Genomic DNA, 19,102 nt, shown 5'->3' with positions numbered 1-19,102 from the left:
TGCAGCTCTCCATGCTACTCTATCATGTGCAAGGTTCTTCATCTCCCAGTACCTACTGCAACCTACATCCTTCTGAATCTGTTTAGTGTATTCATCTCTTGGTCTCCCTCTACTATTTATTCCCTCCACGTTGCCTTCCAATTCTAAACTGGTGATTCCTTGATGCCTCAGAATATGCCCTACCAACCGATCACTTCTTCTAGTCAAGTTGTGCCACAAATTCCTCTTCTCCCCAATTCTATTTAATACCTCCGCATTAGGTATGTGATATACCCAAACAATCTTCAGTATTCTTCTGTAGCACCACTTTTCGAAAGCTTCTATTCTCTTCTTGTACAAACTATTTTTCGTCCATGTTTCACTTTCATAAATGGCTACACTCTATACAAATGCTTTCAGAAACGACTTCCTGACACTTACAAGTATACTCGATGTTATCAAATTTCTCTTCCTCAGAAACGCTTCCCTTGCCATTGCCAATCTACATTTTATATCCTCTCTAATTCGACCATTATCAGTTATTTTTTTCCCCAAATAGCAAAACTCATTTGCTACTTTAAGCGTCTCATTTCAAAATGTAATTCCCGCAGCATCATCCGATTGAATTCGACTACATTCCATTATCCTCGTTTTGCTTTTGTTGATGTTCATCTTATATCCTCCTTCAAGACACTGTCCTTTCCGTTCAGCTACTCTTCCAGGCCCTTTTCTGTCTCTGACGGAATTACAATGTCATCAGCGAACCTCAAAGTTCTTATTTCTTCTCCATGGATTTTAATTCCAACTCCGAATTTTCTTTTGTTTCCTTTACTGCTTGCTCAACATACAGATTGAATAACATCCGGGATAGGCTACAACCCGGTCTCACTCCCTTCCCAACCGCTGCTTCCTTTCATGCCCCTCGACTCATATAACTGCCATCCGGTTCCTATACAAATTGTAAGTAGCCTTTCGTTCCCTGTATTTTACCCCTGCCACCTTCACAATTTGAAAGAGAGTATTCCAGTCAACACTGGCAAAAGCTTTCTCTAAGTCTACAAATGCTAGAAACATAGGTTTGCCTTTTTTAATGTATTTTCTAAGATAAGTCGTAGGGTCAGTATTGCCTCACGTTTCCAACATTTCTACGGAATCCAAACTTATCTTCCCCGAGGTCTGCTTCTATCAGTTTTTCCATTCGTCTGTAAAGAATTTGTGTTAGTATTTTGCAGCCGTGGCTTATTAAACCGATAGTTCGGTAATTTTCACATCTGTCAACACCTGAATTCTTTGGGATTGGAATTATTATATTCTTCTTGAAGTCTGAGGGTATTTCGCCTGTCTCATACATCTTGCTCACCACATGGTAGAGTTTGGTTATGCCTGGCTCTCCCAGGGCTGTCAGTAGTTCTAATGGAATGTTGTCTACTTCCGGGGCATTGTTTCGACTTAGGTCTTTCAGTGCTCTGTCAAACTCTTCACGCAGTATCATATCACCTATTTCATCTTCATATACATTCTCTTCCATTTCTATAATATTGTGCTGATGGACATCGGCCTCGTGTAGACCCACTATATACTCTTCCACCTTTCTGCTTTTCTCTCTTTGCTTAGAAATGGGTTTCCGTCAGAGCTCTTGATATTCATGCAGGTGGTTCTCTTTACTCCAAAGGTCTCTTTAATTTTCCTGTAGGCAGTAACTATTTTACCCCTAGTGATATGTGCCTCTACATCCTTCCATTTGTCCCCTAGCTATCCCTGCTTAGCCACTTTGCACTTCCTGTTGACCTTATTTTTGAGACGTTTGTATTCCTTTTTGCCTGCTTCATTAACTGCATTATTATGTTTTCTCCTTTCATCAGTTAAATTCAGTATCTCATTAAATTCTATTAGCCCTCGTCTTTTTACCTACTTGATTCACTATTTCATCTCTCAAAGCTACCTATTCTTCTTCTATCGTATTTGTTTCCCCCACTCTTGGCAATCGTTCCCTAATGCTATCTCCGAAGCAGTCTACAACCTCTGGTTCTTTCAGTTTCTCCAGGTCCCATCTCCTCAAATTCCCACCTTTTTGCAGTTTCTCCAGTTTTAATCTGCAGTTTATAACGAATAGATTGTGGTCAGAATTCATATCTGCCCCCGGAAATGTCTTACAGTTTAAAACCTGGTTCCTGAATCGCTACCTTTTAGAATCTCCAGACTTCTTCCACGTATACAGCCTTATTTAATGATTCTTGAACCAAGTGTTAGCTATGATTAAGTTATGCTCTGTGCAAAATTTACCAGGCGGCTTCCTCTTTCGTTTCTTCCCCCCAATCCATATTCACCTACTACGTTTCCTTCTCTCCCTTTTTCTACTATCGAAATCCAGTCACCCATGACTGTTAAATTTTCGTCTCCCTTCACTATCTGAATAATTTATTTTATCTCATCATACATTTCATCAACCTCTTCGTCATCTGCGGAGCTAGTTGGCATATAAACTTGTACTACTGTCGTAGGCATGGGCTTCGTATCTATCTTGGCCACAATAATGCGTTCACTATGCTGTTTTTAGTAGCATACCCGCATTCATATTTTCCTATTCATTATTAAACCTACTCCTGCGTTACCACTGATTTTGTATTTATAACCCTGTATTCACCTGACCAGAAGTGTTGCTCCTCCTGCCACCGAACTTCACTAATTCCCACTATATCTAACTTTAACCTATCCATTTCCCTACTTAAATTTTCATACCTACCTGCCCGATGAAGGAATCTGACAGTCCATGCTCCGATCCGTAGAACGCAAGTTTTCTTTCTCCTGATAACAACGTCCTTCTGTATAGTCCCCACCCGGAAATCCGCATGGGGGACTATTTTACCTCCGGAATATTTTACCCAAGAAGACGCCATCATCATTTAACCATACAGTAAAGCTGCATGCCCTCGGGAAAAATTACGACTGACGTTTCCCCTTGCTTTCAGCCATTCGTAGTACCAGCACAGCGATGCTGTTTTTGTTAGTTACAAGGCCAGATCAGTCAATCATCCAGACTGTTGCTACTGCAACTACTGAAAGGCTGCTGCCCCTCTTCAGGAACCACACATTTGTCTGGCCTATCAACAGATACCCCTCCGCTGTGGTTGCACCTGCGGTATGGCTATGTGTATCGCAGAGGCACGCAAGCCTCCCCACCAACGGCAATGTCCATTGTTCATGGAGGGGCGGTTGGGGGGGGGGGACATAACCTTTGAAGTACCGAATTTTTTTGTTTGGTCTGTTCATAGCGAAAGAACGTGTCTCTAACGTGTTTATGAAGATGTCAGCTAAAGTTCCCGCCAAACAGTTGCCCATTACGAGACCCTCCTGTTGTTCATAAATGGCATCCTGGAATGTGAAGTAATTCTGGAAAGTGTCTAATTCTAATAAGTCAACAAGTTCGCAAATCTCGCCCATAGCCAATTTTTTGACTATGGGCTGTGCTCACTTTTGCAATTGCATATGTACTGGTACACACTCAACTTCCTATTCCTTCTCCGGTACCGCTCCGCTCCTTTCCAATTAGTATGCGCACGACCCCCATTGACCTACTAACACGTGATCGTTTGTTTCTTGTCATTCTATATCTGTCGGATTTTCTGGGGCCACTACTCATCGTCCAAACTTAGTTCCTCTGCAAAGGAACCCATCTTGTACATAGAACTGAGATTGCTAACTAAACTGCTTACATTTGCCATCTGTCTCCTATGCTGTCTGCTTTTCCTTATGTTGATTACCAACTATTTTTCACTCGGCTGCTTTCCTACTTAATCCCAGGTTTACATACGATCTCAAATAAAAAGTCACTTAGTCGTACAGCCCGTCCAATAGATGGATCCCTCAACCATAATAACCATTTCAGCACTGCTTGATCCGTTATCACATGAAACATTTTCCCACAGAGATAAAATTTGAAGTAGGTGATTCAGTAATAAGGCTCAATATTTATTTTTCCTTCATAGAGCAGTTCTTCTCTGCTAAATTCATTTGCCTGGACGCATAGCGTACTGGGTGCTCTAAGCCATCTATCTCTTCAGACTACACACAACCAAGTACATCGTTGGGGGCATCACATGACAAAATGAATTCCTTATCTAAATTTAGGAACATCACCAGTGGAATCGATGTCAAAGCTTCTTTCAGTTTATCAAAAGCATGTTTACAATTCTCTGACCAAACACATTTTGAACCTTCTTTTAGTAATTGTGTCAGTGGGCTGGCAACACCTTCAAATCCTTTTATGAATTTCCTATAATAATTCAAATTTCCAAGAAATTACTGTAGTTCATACAAATATTCAGGTACATAAAATTCACATATGGCTTTAACAAATCGTGGGGTTTGTCCTAACTAAATTCTTAGTGGTTTGGTGACCAGAGTATGCTACCTCTGCCAACACAAAGTTCCTCTTATCTGTAATTTTGTGTTTCACGGTTCTCAGTTCAAGGAATACTTCCCTTAGGCATTGTAAGCGTTCCTCCATAACACTCGCAAAGGTGATTGCATCATCAAGATACATCAACACTGAAATAGCTACAATGCTCTGAGAACACTGTCCAACAACCTCTGAAATTTGGTAGGTGCGTTTTCCAGTCCCAAAGGCCTCTTCCTGAATAGATAATGCCCCGTGGAGAGGAAAATGCTGTTTCTGGCGGTCCTACAGAGTGACTTCCAGCTGATGGTAGCCACCCCTTTAGTCCATTGGTGAGCAATACTGCACTGGCTATAGCAGACAAGGTATGGCAAAGTTTAGTCATCTGTTATAGTCTTGGCAGTCAGCTGTCGATAATCGTAAGAAAACATATATTTTAGCGTTCCTTCCGCTGATTTCTTGGGCACAACAACATTTCCTGTCCCCCATGAACTAATACTTCTCCGATAATCACATCCTTCAGCTGCTAATCGATGAATTTCTTCAAAATCGGTTACAAGCACCTTAGAACTAGATATGGTTAGCGGTAAATGAATGATTCATTTACTGTTAACACGTAGTGCTGCATAATATGCTTCGCTGGCAACGGCCGTTTTCGAAAAAACAAATCCTTAAAATCAAACACTTACTCTTCCATTCTTTCTTCATCTCTTCCATTTCGGCCCTTCAAAGTCCCTTGCAATACAGTTACAATGGCGTTTAACGATTGCCCGTAACGACATATACTGTCCCACTCTACCTTATGCAGGATATCCAAATTAATGGTCAACAATCCTGTAGCTAACCTTGAATCCTCGGCGCTGAACTTTTTCACCATTTGTCTCCAGTATCCCTACAGGTATTCTTTTCATTAAGCAACCAGCTCGGTCCAGTACTTCTTTTAGTACCAACTGTTCCATTACGTACCGCATCCCACCCAGTAGACTACACTCAGCCTTATCCCAAAGTGACTTCCTGGTACCCTTAGGTACACAGTTATTTGAACCGATCTTACTGAGAGTGTTTCCAGTTTAAATGATTCGTCATACTTAATAGACTCACTTCGCTACGTTGTTACGCTGGCGGCAGTTTCGTCCAACTGGATCATTTTCCCGTCAAGCTCAGCTCCACAATACTGATGCAAGAAATCCAACCATAGATTCATCTCATAGCCCTCACTTACCTATGGCACCATGTCGACACATTGCCTGAACTGAACTGCACCCGTGCAAAAATCTGTCCCCCGATCCGAAGGATACGACATCTATACTCCACACTCCAAGCTATTTATACCGTGGTGGTATTCATTGCTTATGATTCTCCAGATCTCCACTGTCAATAGACACATATACCCTTGTGTCCAGCAATGTCTTACAATTCTTTTTGCCTACTATTTCTATGATAACAAAGGCACACTGTGCATGCGACTTTGTATCAACTAATTTTACTGGGAATACCCTGTAGGTAGACCTCGGGGTTTCATGGCGGCATTTAACATCTTCCGCATTTCCGGTCCTCTGCGATTACCATTATGATGACCTCTGCCTCTAGTTTCAGTGTCCCGGGACTGGCGACATGCCACATTTATAACATCATACGCATTGATGAGCCAAAACGTTATGACTACTGTTGGTGGCGTTGAGGTTACGTGACACGGTAAGAAATGGACATGAGCGGAGTAGAGACGAATCATTGTAGGGACGATAAGTGGCGCAAATGCGGAAATCCGTGAACTTAAACGACTCTGACAAAGGTCAGATTGTTGTGGCCCAGTGCCTGTGAGCGAGCATCTCAGATGCTGATCAGCTGTTGGCGTGCTACTCCCGTGAGCATCTACGGAAAGTGGTTGAAGAATGGCGAAATCACGAGTAGGCGACAAGACGTTCGACCCCCATATCTCATCATAGAATTTGGGAATCGCAGGCTTTCCCACTATAGGCGGCGATCAGTAGTAGACCTAACAACAGAATATATTGCTGACGCAGTTACAAGTGTTTTGGTGCACACCGTTCCGCGCACAGTGTTGAACACGGTGTTCCACAGCAGAGGATCCCTAGGTGTTTCCATGTTTACCCAACAACATCGTGAGTTATGATTACAGTGGGCACGGGAGATTCGACCGCGGATCAATGGAGTCATGTCGCCTAGTCGAGTAAATCCCGTCTGTTCTTAAACTGGGTCGATGGTAGCGTCCAAATATGCCGTCATTCAGACGAACGGCTGCCCGAAACCTGTAGTACGGTAGCGCTGCAGGCAGGTGGGACATTCGCCTGGGATTCCAAGTGATCTGCGATAGTAATCTATGGCACCATGACAGCTGTGGGCTATGTGGACATTATTAGGTACCATCTGTAACCCTTTATGCTTGATGTATTCCCCAAAAGCGATGGCAGGTTCCAGCAGGATAACTGTCCGTCACAGATCCAGGATAGTGCTGCAATGGTTTGAGGAGCATGAAGGTGAGCTCACCTCGATGTCTTGGCCACCACATTAGGGGTATCTGAATCCGATGAAACTCTATTGGTACGCTGTCGGGTGCCAGCTGCGTACCGGCAAACCAACCGACCGTAACTTATGCGAAGTGCGTGATCTGTGCGGAGGCATCTGGTGCTACAAGCCTCTGCAAAGTTATCAGGTATTTGTGGGATCCATGGCATGCATAACCACTGTTGAATCGCGTTTCAGAGGTGTACCAACAAACTTTCAAGTAGGTGGTCGTAACGTTTTGGCTCATGAATCTATTGGCTGAAAACAATGACTGTCTAGCTTGCAATACGGTTGACGTATCTTGTTTCGTCACAGTGTGCTGCGTGCGATTTGTTCTGCACGTGAACCAATTGGAACCCCCTTCTGTACTCTCCTTGACATTATCCTAGGCAAGCGTGTTAAAAATGCGTACAGAGCCGTCTCCTCAGCCTCACATAAAATAACTTTTTTCACCATAGCGTTCTGCCACAATTCGTACCAACTGATTCTCGTATGCCTTTTTGTTACCATTCTCAACTGTTGCCTAAAATGTCTCACATTATTTTGCTGTGTATACCTTTGAATCAACCCCTCCCTCAATTCCTCAAATGCTCTAGCTCACTTTATAGCCACGTATAGCCCAAATGAGGCTTTGGTTCTCTCATTAATCTCAATTGTGCTACTGTTAAAAGTTCTGCATCGGATCACACTTCTACCTCTGTCAGATTATATCCTCCACAAACGCTTTGCACGCCCTCAAATGATTTACTAAAAATCTCAATTGTGCTACCTTTAAAATTTCTGCATCGGATCACACTTCTATCTCCGTCAAATTATATCCTCCACAAACGCTTGCACACCCTCAATTTATTTACTAGAAATCTCAATTGTACTACCGTTAAAAGTTGTGCATCGGATCACACTTCTATCTCTGTCAAATTATATCCTCCACAAACGCCTGCACGCCCTCAATTGATTTACTAAAGGAAGCAGAAACGGAACTTCCTGCAGAAAAATCTATATTTCACCTTCATGACTGTGCCTCTACTAAACTATTAACTGTAGTCAATTGCGCTACTTTTTCCAGTAAATGTACGAATGGCGTCCGGTTCTGATAATGCTTGCGTCTCTGTCTTTGCCAAAGCATTTCCCTTCTCGACACCCACAATTACGAGACAGAAAATAAAATACGTAAACTTCATTCTTTCGTCTAATCATAAGCCAGTTTGGTATTCAGTACTGTCTAGTCACATGCCATTAATCAGTATACGTGAAACGCACAACGAATACTGATTCTGCACACGGCTCTGAACAACCTTTGAAGTTACACTGCTTGCATCCAACAGGCAGCAGACTATCATGACCCGCATTACCTCTAAAGTGAGACAAAATTCACCTTTCAAAAAAGGGCGTGAAAGTCCTTCTTTCCCGGACCAGGAAACATTGGCATAATTATTACATTTTTTGACTCGCTGCACTAGTGAAGCGGCCAAGAGACGCTAGCATGCAGGGGAACGCCGTGCGGCACCAGAGAAGCAACCAGAAACTTCCCGAATATCTTTATTAAGGCTCGCCGCCGCGATACTATATGCAGCGGTATGCACATATACATAGGAGGTAGATTGGCGTGCACAAGGGACAAAAGGGCAGTGTACTGACGGATCTCTCATTTGCACTGAGTTGATTCATGTGAAGAGGTTTCCTTCACTGAAAGACCTTGAGCAGTAACGTTTGCTTACAGCTGTTAGTGCTATCAGACATACAACACTGTGTGAAATAATCGCAGAAATGAATGTGGGACGTACGACGAACGTATCCGTTGGGACACTGCGCCGAAATTTGACGTTAATGGGCTACGGCAGCAGACGACCGATACGAGTGCCTTTACTAACAGCACGACCTCCCCTGTTGCGGCTCTCCTGGGTTCGTGACTGTATCAGTTTGACCTTAGAGGACTGTGAAACGGGTCAGATGATGCCCGATTTCAGTTGGTAAGAGCTGATGGTAGGGTTAGAGTGTGACGCAGAGCTAACGAAGCCATGGATCCAAGTTGTCAACAAGGCACTTACAATGGTGGCTACATAATGATGTGAGCAGCGTTTACTTGGAATGCACTGGGCCTCTGATTATGTTCGGCTTCTTGGAAACCATATGCAGCCAGCCATACCATATGCAGTTACCAAACAAGAATGGAATTTTTATGGATGACAATGCGGCGTGTCATCAGGCCACAGTTGTTCCGCAATGGTTTCAGGAGCATTCTGGACAGTTGGTGCAAATTTTACGACCAACCAGATCGCCCCACATGAATCTCACCTAACATTCATGGGGCGTAATCGAGAAGTCAGTTCTTACGCTAAATCCTGAACCTAAAACTCTTTCACAGATAAGTACTGCTGCAGAGGCAGCATGTCTTAAATTTCTGCAGGGGATTTCGAACGACTCGTTGAGCGCATACCTCATCGAGTTGCTCACTACGCCGGTCAAAAGGAGGTCCTACCGGTATTAGATTGTATCCCATGACTTCTGTCACGTCGGTGAAGAGCTCTAATACTAATATAAGTGACGTTAGTACAAAATGGATGGTCGGCCGGTATGGTCGAGCGGTTCTAGGCGCTTCAGTCTGGAACCACGCAACCGCTACGGTCGCAGGTTCGAATCCTGCCTCGGGCATGCATGTGTGTGATGTCCTTAGGTTGGTTAGATTTAAGTAGTTCTAAGTTCTAGGGGACTGATGACCTCCGATGTTAAGTCCCACAGTGCTCAGAGCCATTTGAACCATTTTGGAACACAATGGATAGGTATTTATATGCTTCCAGGCTGCGCTTGATTGGGCTTTCTGCACTTTACGTCACGCACATTTAACACTTGCGCGACGCCGTTGTGGAAAGGTTTCCGCCATCTACCGCTTACGTACTGCTGTGCCTGCTGTTTCGTCCCCCCGCCCGTCGGCTCGCCTGGCAACGTCGCGCGGATGTGTTATATTTTGTAAGACGTAGCATCCCCTCTTGTCTGCGGCTGGTGGTGGTACAGTCTACTTCTTACTCTACGCGTTTCTAACTACACATGGTTGGTGGGAAATATAACATTTTATTCGCACTTGCGCACCCCCAGGGCAAACAGTAATAGGCCCCCTGAAGGACGATAGTTAAATTAAAGAGAGGAGCACTATGATTCTGCTACTATGCTGATAGAAACTGTAACAAATATGTATGAAATGATACAAGACGAGAAATTTTTTGTAACCGTAATTCATCAGCAAACCTTTATAAACTTCGGTATTTATTAATGTATTAATAACATCTAGGACAAGAACGGTAGCTCTCACTACTGCGTTTCGAATGACATACGTGTTTTGCAAAACAATTAATTAAGCCGTGAGACGCATTTTAACTGGACTGTAAATAAAAACCAATATAAAATCTGACGGAAGACAAGTAAACCTCCATGAATGCAGTGGCGGACGTTGTTACACACAACATCCAACCTCTGGTTTACGTGTTCTGTTATGTATTTTTATTATTGGTTTTAAACCTGCGTAGTTTCGTCGATAACTTGAAAACTATTGTATATATTGTAAAGTTGAATAGTGCAACAAAAGGAGAAATAAAAATGGTATGAAGGAGTTGTGCCATGTCACAACTGTTATAATATTTGACGACGCGGGAAGTATGACTTTCCTTTAACCACTACAACGGAGATGCAGTTGTTTAACTCCTGCTCGAAGTAATTCACACAGAATTAAATGAAAGACGTCAAAATGGATTGGAATGATATCACGCAACTAATGGTGCAACATGAATTTAAAAATCACTTATGTATCCAAAGACATAAATTAGGCTATGAAACACACTGAGTTTACAGAAGTCTTGGAATACCTATTAATACACACTATTGGCCATTAAAATTGCTACACCACGAAGATGACGTGCTACAGACGCGAAATTTAACCGACAGGAAGGAGATGCTGTGATATGCAAATGATTAGCTTTTCAGAGCATTCACACAAGGTTGGCGCCGGTGGCGACACCTACAACGTGCTGACATGAGGAAAGTTTCCAACCGGTTTCTCATACACAAACAGCAGTTGACGGGCGTTGCCTTGAGAAACGTTGTTGTGATGCCTCGTGTAACGAGGAGAAATGCGTACCATCACGTTTCCGACTTTGATAAAGGTCGGATTAAAGCCTATCGCGATTGCGGTTTATCATGTCGCGACATTGCTGCTCGCGTTGGTTGAGATCCAACGACTGTTAGCAGAATATGTAATCGGTGGGTGCAGGAGGTTAATACGGAACGCCGTGCTGGATCCTAAAGGCCTCGTATCACTAGCAGTCGAGATGACAGGCATCTTATCCTCTTGGCTATAATGTATCGTGCAGCCACGTCTCGATCCCTGAGTCCACAAATGGGGACGTTTGCAAGACAACAACCATCTGCATGAAAAATTCGACGACGTTTGCAGCAGGATGGACCATCAGCTCGGAGACCATGGCTGCTGTTACCCTTGACGCTGCATCACAGACAGGAGTGTCTGCGATGGTGTACTCAACGGCGAATGGTGTACTCAACGGCGAACCTGGGTGCACGAACGGCAAATCATCAGTTTTTCAGATGAATCCAGGTTCTGTTTACTGCATCATGATGGTTGCATCCGTGTTTGGTGAAATCGTGGTGAACGCACATTGGAAGCGCGTATTCGTCATTGCCATACTGGCGTATCACCCAACGTGATGGTATGGGGTGCCATTGGTTACACGTCTCGGTCACCTCTTGTTCGCATTGACGGCACTTTGAACAGTGAACTTTACATTTCAGATGTTTTACGACCCGTGGCTCTACCCATCATTCGATCCCTGAGAAACCCTACATTTCAGCAGGATAAGGCAAAAATGCATGTTGCTGGCCCTGTACGAGCCTTTCAGGATACAGAAAATGTTCGACTGCTGCCTTGGCCAGCACATTATCCAAATCTATCACTGATTGAAAACGTCCGGTCAATGGTGGCCGAGCAACTGGCTCGTCACCATACGCCAGTCACTACTCTTGATGAATTGTGGTATCGTGTTGAAGCTGCATGGGCAACTGTACCTGTACACGCTATCCAAGCTCTGTTCGACCCAATGCCCAGGCGTATCAAGGCCGTTGTTATGGCCAGAGGTGGTTTTTCTGGGTACTGATCTCTCAGGATCTACGCATCCAAACTGCGTGAAAATGTAATCACATGTCAGTTCTAGTATAATATATTTGTCCAATGAATATCCGTTCATCATCTGCATTTCTTCTTGGTGTAGCAATTTTAATGGCCAGTAGTGTAGTATCGGATCTCCTTTTGCCCGGCGTAGTGCAGAAACTAGACGTTCCATGAATTTTACAGGTCGTTGGAAGCCCCTTGTAGAAATATTGGGTCATACTGCCTGTAAATCCGTCCATAATTGCAAAAACGTTGTCGGTGGAGGTGTTGTGTACGAACTGTCCACTCGATTTTGTCCCGTAGATGTTGGATGGGGCTCACATCGGGCGAATTTGGTGGCCAAAACGTTCTCTCTAACTGTCCAGGATATTCTTTAAACAAACTACGAACAATTGTGGCCTTTTGCCATGAAATTGTTGTATGAGAACATGAAGACCATGAATTGCCCAAGACAACCATTTTCCAGTCAATAATCTGATCTGTAGGACCAGACAACTGAAGCCATTCCATGTAAACACGGACCATACAATGGATCCACCACTAGCTAATTCAGTGCCTTGTTGACAATTTGGGTCCATCGCTTCATGGGATCGGCACCACACTCTAACCCTAGCATCAGCTCTTACCAACTGAATTCGAGTCTCATCTGACGAAGCCGCTGGATTAGGAAATCGTCTGGCGTCCAAATGAAATGGTCGCGAGCCCATGAGAGATGCTACAGCTGATGTGCTGTTAACAAAGGCACTCGCGTCGATCGTCCACTGGCGTTGCCCATTAACGCCAAATTTCAACGCAGTGTCCCAACGGGTACGTTCGTCGTGCGTCCCACGTTCGTTTCTGCTGCTATTTCATGCAGAGTTGCTTGTCTGTTATCACTGACAACACTACGCAAACGCTGCTGCTCTCGCTCGTTAAGTGAAGGCCGTCAGCCACTGTGTTGTGTGTGGTGAGTGCTAATACCTGGTGTTATCGGCATACTATTGGCGCTGTGGATCTCGGAGTATTGAATTCCCTGACAATTTCCGAAATGGAATGTTCCATGCGCCTGGTTCCAATTACGATCCCACGTTCGGAGTCCTAATTCAAATCGTGCGGCCATAATGATGTCGGAAACCTTTTCTCATGAATCACCTGAGCACATATGAAAGCATTGGAGGCAATTTACTGCCGTTTTGTACCTTGTGTAAGCGATACTACCGAAATTTCTATATTTGCATATTTTTGCGGACTGGGGCCGTGAACTTTCATTAAAATCTCGCTGCCTTTGAAAAAGACTAATTAAGGTGTCCTGCTTGGTCGGACGATAGTGTTCTAGGGCAGCGTACACGCAATGAAAGTAACAAAAAATCACAAACAATGAAGAATGTTACTCTGGTACCACGGGTTACAGTAGTCGTTTAATGCAGGTTTAGCTCATCAGTCATTTGTGTTCCAGAAATTCAAACCAAATAATTTTCCATAAACTAATGTCGCCAGAAGATTTTCCTTTTGTCGTAACATACCATTTGAAGAACAGTTCCAAACTAACAGTACTGAGTCAATTCTTTAGACTGGTGGTCTCTGTATATACACGATAATTCTATTCAGTGTCCTGTTTCTACTGAAGATTAAACACTGTGTATTCATCTGTTTCTATCTCACTACCCGACTTCAAGACTTGAAGACACCACGAATGCATGGCCGGAACACAATTAAGACACGGACTGACTTCCAACTGACAACTGACATCTTCTGCTCGTGCAGCGTTACTTAAGCGCGCGAGCCCCTACCTGGTGGCGCTGCGGCTCCAGTCGTGTGAAGTTAGCACCACTTTCTCGAGAAATATATGTTTTTCACAGTTATTGATAGACATGCCATAGTTCTACATTTATTTGTGCAAATTTCAAAAGTTCTGCAGAATTTAGCGAAGAAAATAACGATACTTGAAAAAATTTTCGTACCGAAAACATTCTTTGTCAATTTTCGCAAAACTTGAATTCGTACAACAGTTCTGAGGACAGCTCTGAGCAGAACCCCAAGAGCTCTATAGAAAATCCCAATAAAAGTTTTTCGTGGCGATAATATGTCATCAGAAATGTTGTACGACTATATATATGTATATATTCGTACAACAGTTCTGATGACAGATCTGGACACCACGTGAAGATTTCTATCGAAAATCCTAGTAGCATTTATTTTTTTTGCACGTAATAGTTTATGAGGTAATTGCAACACAATTTGGAACTCCATAAGAGCTCCTACTGTGAAGCTGGCACACTTTCTTTCAAAAATACGTATATTTTTCAGAGTTCTTGATAGATATGCCATAGTTCTAGAGTTCTTTGTACTAAGTTTGAATAGTTCTGAAGAATTTAACGAAGAAAACAATAATACTCGAAAAATTTCGGTATCGAAACCATTCTTTGTCGATTTTCGCAAAAAGTAAATTCGTACAACAGTTTTGAGGACAGTTCTGAACTGAATCCCAATAGTGGTATTGAATATCCTAGTAACATTTTTCGGTGCAGCTAATAGTTTACGAAATAATTGCTGTTTAAGGAGGAAACCTTTTCACTTACTGTGAAGTTGGCACCCTTTTTTTCTGAAATATATAATTTTTCGGAGTTTTTTATACACATGTCATAGTTCTAGAGGTCATTGTGCAAAATTTTAATAGTCCTGCAGAATTCATCGAAGAAAACAACAATACGTAACAAAATTTTCATATCGCAACCATTCTTTGACAATTTTCTCAAAAAGTAAATTCGAACAACAGTTCTGAGGGCAGTTCTGAACACAACACCAAGAGTTATATCGAAAATCCTACTGTTCTTTTTGTGGCGATGATAGTTTATTGTTAGATCCACTCTCTCCACAGAAATATAAATAAATTCGTACAACAGTTTTGATGAACAGTTCTGGATAACACCCCAAGACTTCTATCGATAATCATAATACCATTTATTTGTGGTGATAATAGTTTGTAAGATAATCGATTAATTGTGGGGCTCACTTGCTCTACAAGAAAAAAATATATCTATTCGTACAACGGTTGTGATGACAGCTCTGGATAGCATCGTAATAGTTCTATCGAAAATGCTAGTAATATATTTTGTGCAGGTAATTGTTTACGAAGTAACTGCGTTTAATAAGGAATGCTTATGAGCATTTCCCATGACGTTTGCACCCCTTTTACGATAAGTATACATTTTTATCATAGTTCTTGATATGTATGCAATAGTTCTAGAGTTCCCTGCTCAAAACACGAATAGTTCTGCAGAATTTCGGGAAGAAAACAATAACTCGGTAAAATTTTGGTATAGTAAAAAATTGTTTCTCAGTGTGAAAAAAATAAATTAGTATAACAGTTCTGTTGGTAGTTCTGGATAGCACCCGAGGAGTTGTATTGAAAATGTTAAGGACATTTATGCGGCGATAATAGTTTATGCGATAATTGTTTTAATCTGATACTCACTCAACGAAAACAAAATTCGTAGAACAGTTCTGAATAGCACCCACTGAGTTCTGCCGAAAACTATAATGACATTTTTTGAGTCGATAACATTATATGAGATAATTACTTTAATTTGGGACTCACTTTAGTTACGTAAAAGTAATAAATTCGTACAAAAGATCTGATGTCTTTTCTTAATAGGACCTTCAGAGTTCTACTTGAAACTGTAATAACATTTTTTGTGGGGATAACAGTTAATGAGATAATATCATTTACGAGAGACCCACTTGGTCTACATTGTTATAAATTGGCACAACGCTTTTGTTGACAGTTCTGGACAACACCGAAACAGTTCTTTTAAAAACCCTCATAACAATATATGAATGACGTGGACCACCTCTGATAATGTTATCAAGGTGGCGCTAATGTTCCATTGATGAATATTCTTGACCACACTCATGAATACCAAGATGTTCACTCAATGCAACAAACAAAATTGAGTGCAAAGCACTTTCGATATCACGAAAATCTGTCATCATGTAAATATGGGCCAAAACGCGAAGATAAAGTTGTCTGACATGTGATTTACCTCTTGAGAAGTATTTCCACCTCGATATCATGACTATAAAATGGTTTAAATCTATTCTCAAACAACACGAGTGTAGAATTACTCTTTCATGCAAAACAATATGACTATAGCATCTATTCAAATAATCTGTTAAGTCCGAGCAGTTGGCTGTTGCTATAGAAATGGCAACCAACAAAGCCTTACCAAAATCGGTTACCATTATTTTTGGTCTGGGAGCTCCATATCTGGTGATTTCCATAAAGAAAAATGACAACAGTGATGTGTCATGTCTAGAGGATATCATCTGATAAGTAGGGCAACTGACTGGTGATCGATTAACGATATTGGGCTCTTTACTAGTGACGTTTACTTCGCGGATGCACATATACTGATACAAGTACATGTACTTTGAGTTAACTTCCACACAGTCAGCCCTGTTTGACAGATCCCCAAATCGTAAAATAGATCGAAATGCAACGCCTCCTGTAGCATCTACTGATCGTATACACTGTTATTGATTTGATGGCAATATTTGTGCAACTGACCTTGATATTTCAGCCAATATATACAGAATAATGGGTCCAATCTGATTGCGTGAATTTCGTCCCGATGGGTTGTATGTTTTGCGATTTGTAGGTTTCCAACAGGCTTACTAGTTGTTATACCAAATAGTTTGTCCCTTTCCTCTTCTTTAGCCTTTCTCAAGACATCAGCATTTGGTAAATTTGGAGGAATCATATATCCGAAAGACATATTTTTCGCTTCATCATTTCGCCAAAGAGCTGCAGCCAGCCTGCTATCAACCAATTTAGCAGCTACATGTTGTCTTCTCGTGCCACGAAGTTGTCTTCTTTTCAGGTGATTACTATCGTTTGAAAGTCTGCAGTTTAGAATAATATCGTTGTCCATTTTTGGCTTCTTCAGAGCAATCCCTTCGAAAGTGGCTCCGGATTTTCTACATCTTCCTCTGATCTTCAAGAAGTACATTGAACTTGAACTTTTACACACGTTCGCATATTTGAAAGAAAAGGCGCATGGAATTTTGTGATGTTCATAAATTTTATCAGCCGTCAAATATGTCCATTTCCCTGTTTCCAGTCTTGAAGGCTTACCAAGTTTCCTGTTTGTTGGTTTTATGGTAGAACATTTTTCTGCTGACAGTAGTAGGTGAAATTTGCTTTGTCATGTCCTTGTTGCACGAAAAATCAAAAACATTCCACGACACATATTTGCTGTCGTCGTCTTTTTCTGCAACGACACATTCCAACGTAACGGTGTTTCTAAAAAAAGTAAGAGGATCTTGATTGTTGTGTAAATATGTTTTGAAGACATTTTTGAGCCGATGTCCGCCATGGCATAAGACAGTTTATGGAAGACCTGATGAGACGGAGTGAAGTGAATGCCTCTATCATCGATTACTTTAAATTCCTCCATGCTGAGAAGAGGTTTCAACTCTAATAGATTGTACATTTTTATGGGTATCACGGTTCATAAATATCACTTACACAACAGCACCGACTGCAAGACAGGCATCGACTGCGCAAGAACTTGGTTCAAATGGCTCTGAGCACTATGTGACTTAACTTCTGAAGTCATCCATCACCTAGAACATTAAACCTAACTAACCTAAGGACATCACACACAACCATGCCCGAGGCAGGATTCGAACCTGCGACCGGAGCTGTCGCTCGGCTCCAGACTGTAGCGCCTAGAACCGCACGACAACCACGGCCGGAGCGCAAGAGCTCTGACTGAACGAACATAATGATTATTCGCATGAGTGTGAGTAGTATTGTTGTGTATACTAATTAGGGGCAGATCAAGAAGCGAAATGCAGTGCTGGCGGGCACCTTCACACGACGCGACGCACGCCATCCAAAAAGAGCAGCTGTTGTCACTAGCTTTGATGCTACGGCGAGAAGCTTTGATGCTACCACTGTTGTAACTGCTACGCAGACGTCACTTGCCGATTGCCTAAAAGCGGCAGTTTACTGTTTCCAGATGTAGTGCCACAACTTTGGCATTGTTGCTGTGCTTTGTTTATTATTTTACGGTCTTCAGAGGTCTCAGGGACATTTCATAGTTTTTATTGTCCTTCAATCGGGCGCAGCTGTTCAGATTGAAACACGTCAAAATTTTCTGTAAATTACTTTTCATCAATTGTCAGTATTGGCGCCTTCTCGTTAGTAGCTTCCCTTCTCCACATGCTTTCCATTGTTGTGTGATTCTGTAAATTACTTGTCAACAGTTGGCAGCACTGGCGCCTTCTTGTTATAGCTACCTTTCTCTGTATGCTTTTCATTGTTGTATGATACAGTATCAACGCTAGTGCTCTGTTGATGAGATATGAGCAGATTGATCATTTTTATCCACTGCGCCCTTTCGTATTTCATTTCAACAATTAATGTTTATCAACATAGTAAGTAGTACAAAGCTAATAAAGAATGTAAACGCATTTAAATTCTTTTTGAACTGTTTAATCGTCAGTGTCCGCTGTCTGAACGTCAAATATCAAATTAATACACTGCACCTGACTGTATTAATTTATAACAATTTTATTATTTTAAGTGGAATGTACTAGGTCATGTTGAAGAAATCCTAAGCGTATTGTTCGAAGAGAATAATATTGTTCTCATTTTACCTAGACAAATAGGCGGAGCCAAAGCAGCCTTTGTTATGCTGTAATTGCCTCATAGATGACAATACTTTGTCTATTGTAGTTTTGTATTCAAATCAGCATTTCGAGATGTCAGATCTTCATTTCAGCGTGAGAGAGGGGTAAAATCAATTAATGTTATTGAATTTTTAGCCTTCATCAGTATCTTGTTTATAACTGTTGTTAACAAAAGTAACAGATAATACCTGGAAGATCTGTGTGGAACTGATGGGGATGGTACTGAAAAATTTCGCCTCGTAATGAACATAAAACGTTTCAAATTTATTGTGGGGTGCCTTAGATTTTACAGTCGCGCTATTCGTGATGAAAGGGGACAATTAAAAAGTTAACAGCAACTCCAAAAATATTTA

This window comes from Schistocerca nitens, chromosome 4, assembly GCF_023898315.1.
Source record: "Schistocerca nitens isolate TAMUIC-IGC-003100 chromosome 4, iqSchNite1.1, whole genome shotgun sequence".
Taxonomy (NCBI): Eukaryota; Metazoa; Arthropoda; class Insecta; order Orthoptera; family Acrididae; genus Schistocerca; species Schistocerca nitens.
The sequence above is the reverse complement of the archived record's forward strand: the minus strand, read 5'-3'. Positions refer to the sequence as shown.